The sequence below is a fragment of the Arachis ipaensis genome, chromosome B5, assembly GCF_059453495.1.
Source record: "Arachis ipaensis isolate K30076 ecotype BB chromosome B5, ASM5945349v1, whole genome shotgun sequence".
NCBI classification, from domain to species: Eukaryota; Viridiplantae; Streptophyta; class Magnoliopsida; order Fabales; family Fabaceae; genus Arachis; species Arachis ipaensis.
In genome coordinates, this window is record NC_142440.1 from 132,652,668 (window position 1) to 132,665,902 (window position 13,235).

Consider the following 13,235-nt stretch of genomic DNA (forward strand, 5'->3'; position numbering starts at 1 on the left):
ATTAAATGACAAAAATTAAAGTGCGAGAAATTAAATGACAGAAGCTTAAATTGCAAGTAATTAAATGAGAATGGGTAATTAGCATGAAATTAAAGAACAGAAAGTAAATAGAATGGCTAGATCAGAGATGGGGATTCATTGGGTTTCAGGAGATATTGAATTCTCTAGATCAAATCATTTTCATCTCTTCCTCAATCAATGCATTCATTGACATTGCTTGGCAATCTTAGATGATTGGATCCCAATGTCTTGGCTCACCAATCTCTCTAAGCATGAACAATTACCCAATGTCTTGATTTAATTGCTCATGGGAAGAGTTAAAGTTTGGTCACTGACTGTACCACACAAATTCATAGATCAAAGTATTGGTATGATTAAATGTCACAATATCCATCCAACCCCCAATCTAATCCAATGTGAGAAAGCAATTCTAGCATGAATTCTTCATCCCTCTCTCAAGGATCCGAAGAATTCCAATTATGAATAGCTTCTCTGTCAAGACAACTATCTAATTGAATTAAGATCGAAAGCTTTCTAACAAAAATCAAGAGAAAAGAAAGAAGAAGAAGATGAAAACTACTATTGATCCATTGAATTACAATAGAGCTCCCTAACCCAATGAAAGGGGTCTAGTTGTTCATAGCTCTCAAAATGGAAAATAGAATTGAAGGATACATTGCAGAATTCAAAGATTTGCAGAAAAGTAAAATTGAACCGAAAAGTAAAAAAGTGAAGTAAAAGATCCCTCTAACTTAAATTCTAAGCTATTTATACACTTTCTTCCATTGATCTTCAATCTCTGAATTGGACTTTTGGCCTTGATGGAATTGGGTTGAAATGGCTTCTAATTGGTTTCCCTTGCTGTTGAGAAGAGATCTGTTTGAATTGCAAGTTCTGGTGCTTTAAGTTGGAGTCAACGTTTGATGGCCAACGTTGACTCAAACGCCCTTCTTAAAAACTAGATAAATTTGCTGTCATTGGCGTTTGACTCAACATTGGAGTGCCAACATTTTTCTACTCACGCGTACGGGTGCCTTGCGCGTTTGTGCCCATGGGTCAGAAAGCTCATCCACGTGTGCGCGTGCTGCACGCGTACGCGTAGATGCAAAAATCCCATTTTCCCGTTTTAAAAACATGTAGAAGAGCGTTGGCCTCAGCGTTGGACTGGCAACGTTCCCTCCAACGTTGGCCAATCCACGCATGCGCGTGCTGTACGCGTGCGCGTAGATTCTCAGATGTTAGGCCCATGCGTACGCGCCATGGACGCGTACGCATCGTTGCGCGTATTCAAATTCAGAATTGTGAAGCCACCATCGTGCACGTTGGCCACCAACATTTGAGGTAGCGTTTGGGGTCCAACGTTACCCATCCACGCGTACGCGTCAGGTGCGCGTGCGCGTCGCTATAGAATTTCAAAATCTCCAGAAAGCTCATTTTATCACAACGTTGGGGGTAACGTTGGCTTGCCAACGTTCTCTCAAACATGAGCACCAGCAAATCATGCAGAACCTTGCTCTGCTTCCTTCTCAATATTTGAGGCAACGTTGGTGGTCCAAGACGTTGCTACTCCTTCATCTTCTCCATGCTCCTTCTTCAACTTCCTTCCATGCCTTCTTCACCTATCATCAACCAATACATGCATCAAAGCCTTGCTAAAGTCATGAGAATTCTCATCATTCTTAGCACACAAGTAATTATAGCATAATTCTCTTGAAATTACATCAAATTAACCATAGTTATATGAATCTAGGTCTGCATGAATTTCTACCCCAATTTCTTATTTATAGCTCAAGAAAGTGCATAAAATCTATTAAAAATAAAGAAAAAGGCTAGTGAAACTAGCCTAAGATGCCCTGGCATCACAACACCAAACTTAAATCTTGCTTGTCCCTAAGCAAGCATTGAATTATTGAGAAGAAAGAATGAAATAGAAAGTGATGTTCATATCAGCAAGTCATTATTAGTAGTTCATGGGGTTTTATGCAGACAAGGTTGTAGCTCACTTCTTATTGATCCTTAGGACTAGAATGTCTCCTTTAAGCATCAACTAATATACTGCTATGACCTCTTATTATTCACTCATCCTTGGTAATTGCTTTTCTTTATTTTCTTTTTATGTAAACTTATTCTTTGATTCTAGCAGCTCAGTGTCATGTGTTGTAGCAGCTTCTTAGCTTATTTGCACTCAACACCTATTCACTACAGACACTTGGCTCACAATTCTTCTTAAGACATTGGTGCCCAGCACCTCTTTGGGTTACTAAATGCCTTGTAACTAGGTTGCTCTTGATAGTGGACTTTTGGTTGATAATCCCGGGTTAGTTAACCCAAGTTACCAAGTGTTAAAGCACTCCATAGAACCTAATCATCCAAGCAGATCCTAGTACAAAGACACCATAGGCATATGTCCTAAGGTCCAAGCTATTGGTGTCTAGCCTTATTCTTTGCTTTCTTCTGTTTTTGTTGCCACTTTTTGGCTTTTCTTTTTCTTTCTTTTTATTTGTTTTTCTTTCATCCAAGGACTTTTGTTTGCTAAGATTCATAGACAGCATGCTAGTTATACTAAAAAGGGAGATAGTCTATCCTTTTATTCATTATAAGTGAGCTACTACATAATCAAACATATATACCACCACTTACTGTTATTTCACTTCTTGCCAAAAAGGAACTATTCCACTTCTGTTCAACCATTTTTTTATTTAAATTGAAAAGACTCAGGGGACAAAACAAGCATTTAAACTAGTGAAACTGAAGACACACACCCCTAGACTAGCATACTTATTGCAGAATTAAACACAACGGAATGCAAAATGACTTGAACTAAAAGTTACTATCAACACAGGTACAATCAGACTTCCAATTTAAGCATTCCAAAGTATAAATAGTTAAGCAACAATACAACCTCTTGAAGTCTAGTTGCTTCCTCTCTGTCCTCACCATCTTTGGCTTTTGTGTCCTTCTCTATTTTAGTTGGTAGTGTGTATTCCTTCCAAGAATGATTGAATTCCTGCAAGTAATTGGAAGTTGCTTGTTCCCCCAAGCACTTGAGAGATTGTTAGCATGCATGTATGTTTGTAAGCTCTTGAACTTAGATTGGTGTGTGAATACCAAACTTAGTTTCTTGCCTTGTGTAGCAAATTGAGTCTATGCAGAAAACATCAAGTACTTTTATTTTTAAAAAAAGTAAACTATGAACCCGAAAACAACTATGTACTAGATAACAGAACAGAAACTAGAAAACAAATAGCTTTTGAGTAATTTCTCTGATTGTTTGGAGCTGATAACTAGTTATGCTGAGGGTGCAATGTGTTAATAAAATCCATGGTGGAACACCAAACTTAGAATTACACATTCATCCTTAAATTTTTTGATGTGCAACACCAAACTTAGCTCCTTGCAATGCAGAAAAATCTTCTTAACTCTCTTATTGACAAGCTATGAAAATAGAATTACCTTTGGTTGGGTTGCCTCCCAAAAAGCGCTCTTTTAATGTCACTAACTTGACGGTTAACTCTCTCAGTCGAGTCTGTATTTTGTCTTAGGCCTTTCCTTCATATCACCCAAATAGTGCTTGAGCCTTTGTCCGTTTACAGTGAAGGTCTCCTGTGATTTTTCTTCCATAATTTCTATATGTCCATAAGGAGAAACCTTGGTGATAAGAAAAGGGCCTGACCACCTTGATCTTAATTTTCCAGGAAAAAGTTTCAATCTGGAGTTGTAAAGCAGCACTTTCTGTCCTTTCTCAAAGCTTCTTGGTTCCATCTTGAGGTCGTGTTTTTCCTTTGCCTTTTTCTTGTACATTTTGGCATTTTCATAGGTTTGGGATCTGAATTCTTCCAATTCTTGCAGTTACAAGAGCCTCCTTTCACCAGCAGCTTGGCTATCAAACTTCAACAACTTGATGTTGGGCCAGCTGGTTGAAAGATTCTTGAAATTGTGAAGCTTGTTCTCTTTGCATAACTAGAGACTTTGACTCAAAATCTCTCTGCTGGCTCATCATTCTCAACTGAAGCTTCTCTTGTCTCTCTTGAGCTCTCATGTATTGTGCATGGAATTCTTCTTATTTCTATTGAACTCTCATGTAATGTTTGGATAGCCTTTCAATTGCTTCTTGCATCCGGCACATGTCCATGTTGGTTTGTGACTGGAATTGTTGCTCTTCTTCTTGTTCTGCATCTTGTTCTTCTTCCTCCCGTGGTTCCTCTCTCCTTCGCCTCCTTTGTGGTCTTCGACTTTGTTATACCTCTGTGATATTCATCATCCTTTCTAGGATCATAGGCATGCCTGGATGCAGCCATGTTGGGTTTGCATCCTCCATTGGCACTCTGGCCTTCATGCATAACCTCATAATGGTGCTTGGGTAATGGAGCCAGGCTTCAGCAGAATTTTTCTCTACAACCTTCTGAATATCACTTGCAATGATCTCATGAACTTTTATCTCTCCTCCCACCATTATACAGTGTAGCATGACAGTCCTTTTCTTATTAACTTTCGAGGTGTTCAATGTGCCCAGAATTAATCTCTTTATCAGCTCATACCAACCTTTTGCTTCAGGGATGAGATCTCATCTTTTCAAGAACTTGTGCCCTCTTTGATTGTCCCTCTCCTAGTCAGCATTAAACACACATATATCACTAGAAATTTCATCATAATTTGGGTTTCCATTCACTCTTTCTTGGTACCCCAGCTCATCAAAATATGCTGGCCTTAGTCCTAAGACCTTCATAATGGTCTTTGGACTAAAGTCTACTTCTACACCCCGTACATAACTCTTGTACGTTGGGGCTTCGGTCATATCCAGCCTTGCAGTGTTAGCATAAAACTCCCTTATGATATTGGCATTAATCCTGGTGATTGGTGAGGTGAGCGCTTCCCATTTTCTCTTTCTGATCTTGGCTCTTATTTCTGGGCATCCATCCTCTGGTAGCTGGAAAGGGATTTCTGGATATATCTTTTTGTCATTCATCCATCCAAGTTGCATTTGGTGATACCATAATCTGAACTTCCATTGATCATAGTCCTTTTCACCTTCCTCAGTAATAAGTTCCTTTCCTCTCCTTCTTTTGAAACTAGAAGAAGATGCCATACTTTCCTTTATGATTAACCGAATAGAGGTTGAAGGTTTATGAAGAGGGGTGATTAGTGTGATGAACTCTTGATGAAAAGGTGGTTTGAAGGCTAGGTAATGTTGTGGAAACAAGTGAACGAGGATGATTTATTGCACATAAACAAGGTAGTTGGGCTTTGGCTTTAGAGAACACAAGAGCCGAATTTGTTTAGAGCACAAGAAGTATGAACATTTTGGTTCATATGCATTGTCCAAGTGAAGCCATTTATAGTAAGCTTTAATGAAGAATGGATGGTTAGGATTCCTTGGGACAGGTGATGAATGAAGGGTGTGCATGCAAGGTTGAATGAAGACAAAAGTTGCCTCTTCATTAAGCATATCTTTTCGGTCTTCTAGGTCCCTCTTCTCAAGATGTGCAGATTTTTATTCCCAAGAATAGGGGTGTCAATGGGGTGGGGCGGGGGCGGGGGATGCCTCCGTGCTCCCCGTTCCCGCCCTCAAATTTTGTCCCCGTTCCCGCCCCATTCCCCGCCATGGGGAATAATTGTCCCCATTCCCATTCCCCACGTTTCCCGTGTTTCCCGCGGGTCTCCATTCCCCATCTGCTTATGTTGAACATTTATATGAAAATTATCATAAAAAAATATAAAAAAAAACCACAAAATGTCAAAACAACACACAAACATACATATCTTATCCAAGATTACAACTTATAAATAAAGAAATATAAAATCAAGTGATCATAGTTCATAAAACAAAATTTTAAAATACAACATACATTCTTAAAAAAAGTCATAAAATAAAGTCTTCAGCTTCTAACAAACAATTCCATGTTCTCTGTTAAAATACAACACAAACATGAATATGTTAACATACATCATAAACAAGAAATCCATATAATTAATAAGAATTTGACATAATAAAAAAATAATTACCTAAACTCTTAAATCTCCATATCCATCATATAGTCCCAAGGAATTGGAATTTTCGACCCTGATTTACCTATATTATATCAACCAACAATTTACGAGAGTTAAATTTAACATGAAATTGAACTTTAATACGAAATAAAATTTGAGTTATTAGTACTTTTACCTGAAGAGTGTATCCAATGCTGAGTACAAATTAACGCCTCAACAAGTTTACAATCCAATCTATTGAGTGCCTTTTTCGTTATTGTACTTTTCTAATTCAATATAATTAATCCCGCACCAGGAAACAACATACTACTAATTTGTGGCTCAGAAAAAAAACTTCAGAAAAATAGTATGATCTTTAATGATTTCTATAACATAGAAAAATATCAAACATGTGATGTTATGGATTACATTATTATATACACATGCAGTAACAGTTTATAGAGCTTGTGTTTTGGTCTTTTTGTGAAGTCAGATTGTTTATTTTACATCCCTTAGGTAATCAATATTCTAAGGATCTCACTTAGTATTTTTTGTTTTTCATCATCTCATTTTGGCCAGCTAACCTTTTAACCATTTCCAACTTCAGCTAATCAATCCAAATGCCAAGATAGCTTAATTTTGAGGAACCACTGGAACAATATATTCCAATTTCAGAATTACAAGAAAAAAAAACCTATAGAGAAAATAATTAAAGACAAAACGCCCCCAAAAAAAAAAGATTTGTGCTTTAACTTGGATTAAAACATAATTTCAAATTACTAATTACATCACTCTTAAGGATTGAAACTTATGTATTACTTTCTTCCAACCACATGCAATCAATCACATTTTGCATTGCAAGGGAAATTACTAGTCTACAAAATTAAGCTAGTTTTCAATAGAAAATCCAAAACTGAAGTAGAACCATTCATCTTCTAAACCTGCAACAACCTCAAACTCCTTAAATCCTTCCAAACATTTGTAAAAGGCCCTAGATTCCACTTAGTGAATCCTAATTGCAATCAAAACTCATAACTAACACTTACTACAACAAACAGAGAACCTGAAACTTGAGGCCTGAAACACACTTAATCCTTGTACTAAAGTAGCTCAACCAATAAATTAAGCACAATAAGAAGGTGAATCAGCTTTATGTTTAGTCGATTCATGTATCACCGTTTTGGGTTATAATTCAATATATAAATGGTGCAGCAAATCAGAATTTTTCATTCTACAAAATATAAATTATTAATACAGAATAGCATAGCATAAACTCATCAACAGGCAACAGCTAATAAAATTAGAATTCAAAATTAATAGAAAATAAAAAAATTAAAGTATGAAAAAAATGAAAAAAGCAGCCACTAATTATCAGAAATTCATAGAACAAAATTCATGAAAAAAAGAAAAAACCTGAACTGAAATCCCAAAATACAAGAAGAAAAGGAGAGAGTAGTGAATATTACCAGGGATAAGAGAGAAATGGCTGAAGAGGTCAGAAACGCCGGTGAAGAGAAGAGCGGCGAACGACGGGAAGAGAGTGAACGGAACAGGGCACACGGGGCGGTGCGGTGATGATGCAGTGTGGGCCGGCTGAAACAAACAGTGACGAGTAGGGGTGTCGATGGTGGTCGGAGGTTGCTGGTTGGGACGACGGAGAGAATGCAGAGGAAGGGTGCAGAGAGAGACGAAGGATTCCGCGAGGAGAGGAGCACTGTTGAACAACAAATGCGGCGCTCTATGTTGGAAGTGGGAAGTGGGAACTGGGAAGTGGGGTTAGGGTTAACTTTTCTATATATATATATGCAAAGTGAAATTACTTAAAAACCAAAATAAAAATTAAATTCATAAGGATATTTAAGTAATTTACTATATTCGGGGATTGTGAGGAATACGGGGACGGGGACGGGGATCCCCGCTCGGGTCCCCGCATCTGCTTCGGGGGAATTTTGTCCCCCATCCCCGTCCCCGCAGGGAAATTTCCCACTATCGGGGCCCCATTCAGGGCGGTCCCCGCGGGGATCCTCGCTTCCTGGGGATTTTTGACACCCCTACCCAAGAAGCACCCTTCAAACCATGTGACTTACTTTTTGTCCTTATGCTATCTTTATCATCCATTGCCTTGTCCATTTCATTAAATAGTTCTTATGCTCACCTAACCATCATAACAAGACAAAAGAAGTAAGTACTAGCAAGTGGCGGCAAGAGAACAATTAATGTTTACAGCTAAAAATTTTGACTAGCTTTCCTTATGCTTGTTCAACCAACCGTGACTCCTTTTGTGCTCTTATATATAGTCTTGGAGGATACCAAACTTAGTGTTTGGTTATATAGTTCAAGTGTTACTTCCTCCAAGTATTATCATTGAGATCTTAACGGGATTAATGTCACTTTTGGTTAACCATCATAAAAAAAACACTTTTATTTTTCTATGAACTAAAAATTATAAGCATGGTTACACTTTCATGACTTTCAAGACTCAAAAGAACTTTGACTCTCATGACTTGTTCTTGCAATATATAGAACACTAAACTTAATGTTTGGCTAAATATTCTAAGAAACACATGTCAAAATGACAATATGATAATCATTTTTGAAAGGTATCTTAGTGTGCCTTTAGGCACATCAAACTTAGAATTGGATCATATGCTTCACAATGTCATGGATAGTTGTCAAAATTGTTTATTAGAGCTTGAATTCATGTTAGAGCAACAATTATTATTCATACTGAAGCATCAAAAACAAGGAAACTAAATCATGGGCTGCCTCCCATGGAGTGCTTCTTTAGCATCATTAGCTTGACGGTTGGTTTACTGTTAGGGTGGATTGTAATGCCTCAAATCTTCTCCCCTCACAGTGAAGCTTTCTCCACTTGATTCCTTGATGATTTCTACATGTTCCAACGAAAGGACCTTTTTGATTGTGAACACTTGGGGTAACTGAGTTGGAAGTGTCGGAAGCTGTGTTGAGATTAATGGATGGTGGGTTGATATCACCTTGTTTCCAGGGGAAAAATCTTCTGTAAGAATTTTTTTATTTCTCCATCCTCTTGGCAATTTCTTCATAACTCTTTTCTCTTCTTCCAGTAGTGCTCCAGTGATTATTGTGTCAGGGGGTTCCTCGTTAGCTACTCTTCCCAACTCTTGTGGCTTCAGTTCTTTCTTGAATTCTCTTTGTTGCTGTATCTCTTAAAATTCTTGCTTGTTCCCTAAGGACTGCTTCAGTGGTTTAACTACTGATTCACTGTTGCTTTCCTTTGTGCACATGTTGCTGTGATCATCCTTTGGCTCTTTAGGTTCTGGTTCAGACTCAGATGTAGGTTTGAAAACATGGAAGGTGAGATGTTCATCATGTATTCTCAGGATTAACTCTCCTTGTTCTACATCTATCAGTGCTCTAGCAGTGGCTAGAAATGGTCTCCCCAGAATAATGGGATGGAGGTAACTTTCATCCATGTCCAGAACAACAAAGTCAGTGGGGAGAAAGTAGTTTCCTACTTTCACCAATACATTTTTAACTACTCCTTCGGCCTGCTTCTGAGTTTTATCTGCCAATTGGATGATCACATCCGTGGATCTCAGCTCATTGATTTGCAACTTTTTCATAAGAGACAGAGGCATCACATTTATGCTAGCCCCTAGATCACAAAATCCTCTGTCAATTTTTGTCTCTCCTATGGCACATAGAATATGGAAGCTCCCTGGATCTTTTTTCTTCAGGAGTACGCCTTTTTTGATGAGGGCACTACATTCCTTGTTCATTGTCACTGTTTGTCCCCCTTTTAAGGTTCTTTTCTTGGTGAGCAGCTCTTTTATGCACTTGATGTATGTAGGCATCTGTTGGAAATTTTTGATAAAGGGGATGTTGACACTGAGAGATGCAAACATATCTAGGAATCTTGAATATGACCTTTCTTTCTCACTTTCCCTGAGTCTCTGGGGAAATGGTACTTGTGGCATAAAAGGCTTGAGGACTTCTTTCTCTTTTTCTTCCTTCCTCTGTTCAGGGCTAGCCATTTCTTCTATCTCCCTTACATTCTTCCTTGACTTTCCTTCATCATGCTCTGAGTGTCGGGAACTTTCTTCCTTCAAAACTTCTTTACTGCTTAGATTGATTGACTTGCATTCTTCCCACCTTACTTTCTTTAGTTTTCCTCTTGGATTTTTCTCAGTATCACTCGGGAAACTATCAGTGGACTTTGGAGTCTGATGTGAAAGCTGTCCTACCTGAGATTCGAGATTCTTAATAACCTCCCATCGGCTTTTTATACTACCTCTTACTTCTGCCCTGAATTTTTTCATGTCTTCAGACTTCTTGTAAAGGTTTGCAAGTATAGCTTCCATTTTGGCCATTCTGTCATTCTCATGTGGTGATGGTTGGTTGGGATTGAGATGTTGAGAATGGTTATTGTGATTTTGGTATAGTGGTTGTGAATAAGTACTTTGTATGGTCTGGTATGGTTTTTGGTTGGAGTTTTGGTGAGTGGAGTTGTTATACTGGTTTGGATTATGGGGTCTGTGGTGTTGGCCTTAGTTTTGTTAGTTCCCCCACCCAAAGTTTGGGTGGTTCCTCCAACCAGAGTTATAGGTTTTAGAATATAGATCATGAGCTTGCCTAGATGAATTTCCAAGGTAATTAGCTTCCTCCCAGTTAACTCCTTCTTCTATGTCCAACTCTCCTTGAGGTGATGGTTGAGTGTGGATAGCTGCAGCCTGATTCTTCTCCATTTGCTTGGTAAATTCAGCCAGTTACTTGGTGATCATCTTATTCTGGGCTAGGATTGCATCCATATGGTTTAATTCCAAGACTCCCCTGTTGTTGCTTGATAACCACTATTTTATGGTTTATATTGTGTTTAATTGTGTGGTTTTATCATGATCTTTATCCACTTATTCATTAAATAAGCATGCATTTATATTTCCTTCCTAAAGATGTTTTATGGTTGAAAACTTGCTTCCTAGAGACTTTTAATTATGTATTTTATTTCTCCCTTATTCCATTCGATGCCGTGATCTGTGTGCTAAGTGTTTCAGGCTTTATAGGGCATGAATGAGTTGGAGATTGGAAGGGAAGCCTGCAAAAATGGAAGGAACACAAGAAATTGAGGAGATGACCAGCGAGAAGCGACGCGACCGCATGGATGACGCGACCGCGTGGCATGGAATAGCACGAGTGACGCGGCCGCATGGACGACGCGTCTGCGTGGCAAAGCAGAAACGCGAATGACGCGTCCGCATGAGCGACGCGATCGCGTGACGTGCGCGATCTGCATAATTTGCAGATTCGCTGGGGACGATTTTGGTCCCTATCTTGACCCAGTTTTCGGCCCGGAACAACAGACTAGAGCTAGAGAACATGCAGAAACCAAGCACAACATTCATTCTACACAATTTTAGTTTTAGATCTAGTTTTACTCCTCCTCTAGGTTTTTCTCTCTACACATTCATAGTTTTTAGGATTATTATTTTACATTCATAGTTTGGGATATTGAGAAGAGTTATTACCTCATCAAGACTTCGTCATTCTAGTTCGTTTTCTTTACTTGGTCATACTCTTCCATGTTCTTTGCTTTGTTTAATTTTACCATTGGAATATTCTTAGGATTATTTAATATAAGGATCACTTTTATTTTTAATCAAATATTTTAACTTTATTTACAATGTCTTTCTTTAATTCTTTTTTATATGCTATGAATTTTACATTCACAATGAGCGAGTAGTTCCCTAACTTGATGGGGAATTGATTGAAAGGAACCCTTGAGTTGGAAGGCTTGAAAGAAAAATTGTAATTGGGTTTATGGTTGGATTGCCTCCTAATCACTAATACCAATCCCTTTTTATTAAGTGGATTGCAACTTGTGAACGGATATAGCAATCCAACTTGTTTGAATTTCCTTCACCTAGCGAAGGATAACAAAACAGGATAACCTTTAATTGTCAATTAATCCTGAGAGTATTCTAACAATAATAGGGATTCCAACTAATCAATTCCCAGTCAAGGCCTTTATTGAAATTATTCAAATTCATCAATTTAAATTCCTGTTTGCCCAATTCAAACCTTTTTTGAAAACCTCTGATTAATAAAATAGCACACTTTTCTGCAACTCGTTGGGAGACGACCTGGGATTCATACTCCCAGTATTTTAAATTCAATTTTATGTGACACCTTTCTAATTTGATAGGCGGATTTCTGGCGAGTTAAGAACTATACTTGCAACGTACATATTTCAACAATTTTTAATTCGCCAATTTCTGCCCGCATCATTGCTCCTATCTGAGGCATAAAAATACTCATTGTCAACCACTATCACTATAACATCAATGGCTTCTTCAATGGTCTTCTTCTTGTTAAGAAAACCTCCAGATGAGTGGTGTACAGCTTTCTTTGACTCACAATTCAGCCCTTCATAAAAGATATGAAGTTGCACCCACTCATTAAACATATCAGGGGGCACTTCCTTGTCAAATCCTTGAACCTCTCCTATGCTTCATAAATAGTCTTGCCATCCTGCTGTCTGAATGTCTGCACTTCAGTTCTCAGCCTATTTACTTTTTGTGGAGGGTAGAACCTTGTCAAGAATCTATTCACTACATCCTCCCAGGTTGTCAAGCTTTCCTTGGGAAATGATTCTAGCTATTTTGATGCTTTGTCCCTCAAAGAAAATGGAAATAGTAGCAATCTATAGGTGTCAGGATGAACACCATTAGATTTAACTGTGTCACATATCCTTTGGAATTTAGTGAGATGCTCATTAGGATCCTCTTGGGCACTTCTCCAAAAGAACAGTTGTTCTGGACTAGAGTTATGAGCTGAGGCTTCAATTCGAAATTATTAGCATGGATAGTTGGCTTTTGAATGCTGCTACCACAGTTTCCTGGGTTTGGATTGATGTATGATCCCAGAACTCTCCTCTCTTGTCCAGCAGGGTTGGCCGCACCTCTTCTGGCATGATTGTTCACCTCTCCTTCATGATGGTTTTCCATATCATCCTCCATGGTTATATCCAAGTCTTCCTCCTCTTCTTCTGCACCAACAGCCCTCTTTCCTCTTGCTTCCCTCCTTAATCTCAGGAAGGTTCTTTCTGGTTCACTATCAAACGAGGTTGAGGTTTCCTTTCTCCTACCTATCATACAAGGAACAAGTACAAGAAACAGCAAATGCAGAATTCACTAAAACAGAGTATAGTTAGCTTGGTTAGAGCAATTTATCAAATGGGTAGTGGGTTAACTTGCTGGAAAGTAAGAGAATAAAGAAATTAAAGAGAAACA

General features: G+C 38.3%; 1 non-coding gene across 1 annotated transcript; it reads left to right on the forward strand.

Moving 5' to 3' along the window:
* The first annotated feature begins 12,403 nt into the window (after positions 1 to 12,403).
* On the forward strand, positions 12,404 to 12,510 carry LOC148565827 (small nucleolar RNA R71). Its single transcript, XR_015885206.1, has one exon. It is a non-coding gene; the product is annotated as a small nucleolar RNA R71 (small nucleolar RNA).
* The last annotated feature ends 725 nt before the right edge of the window (positions 12,511 to 13,235 follow it).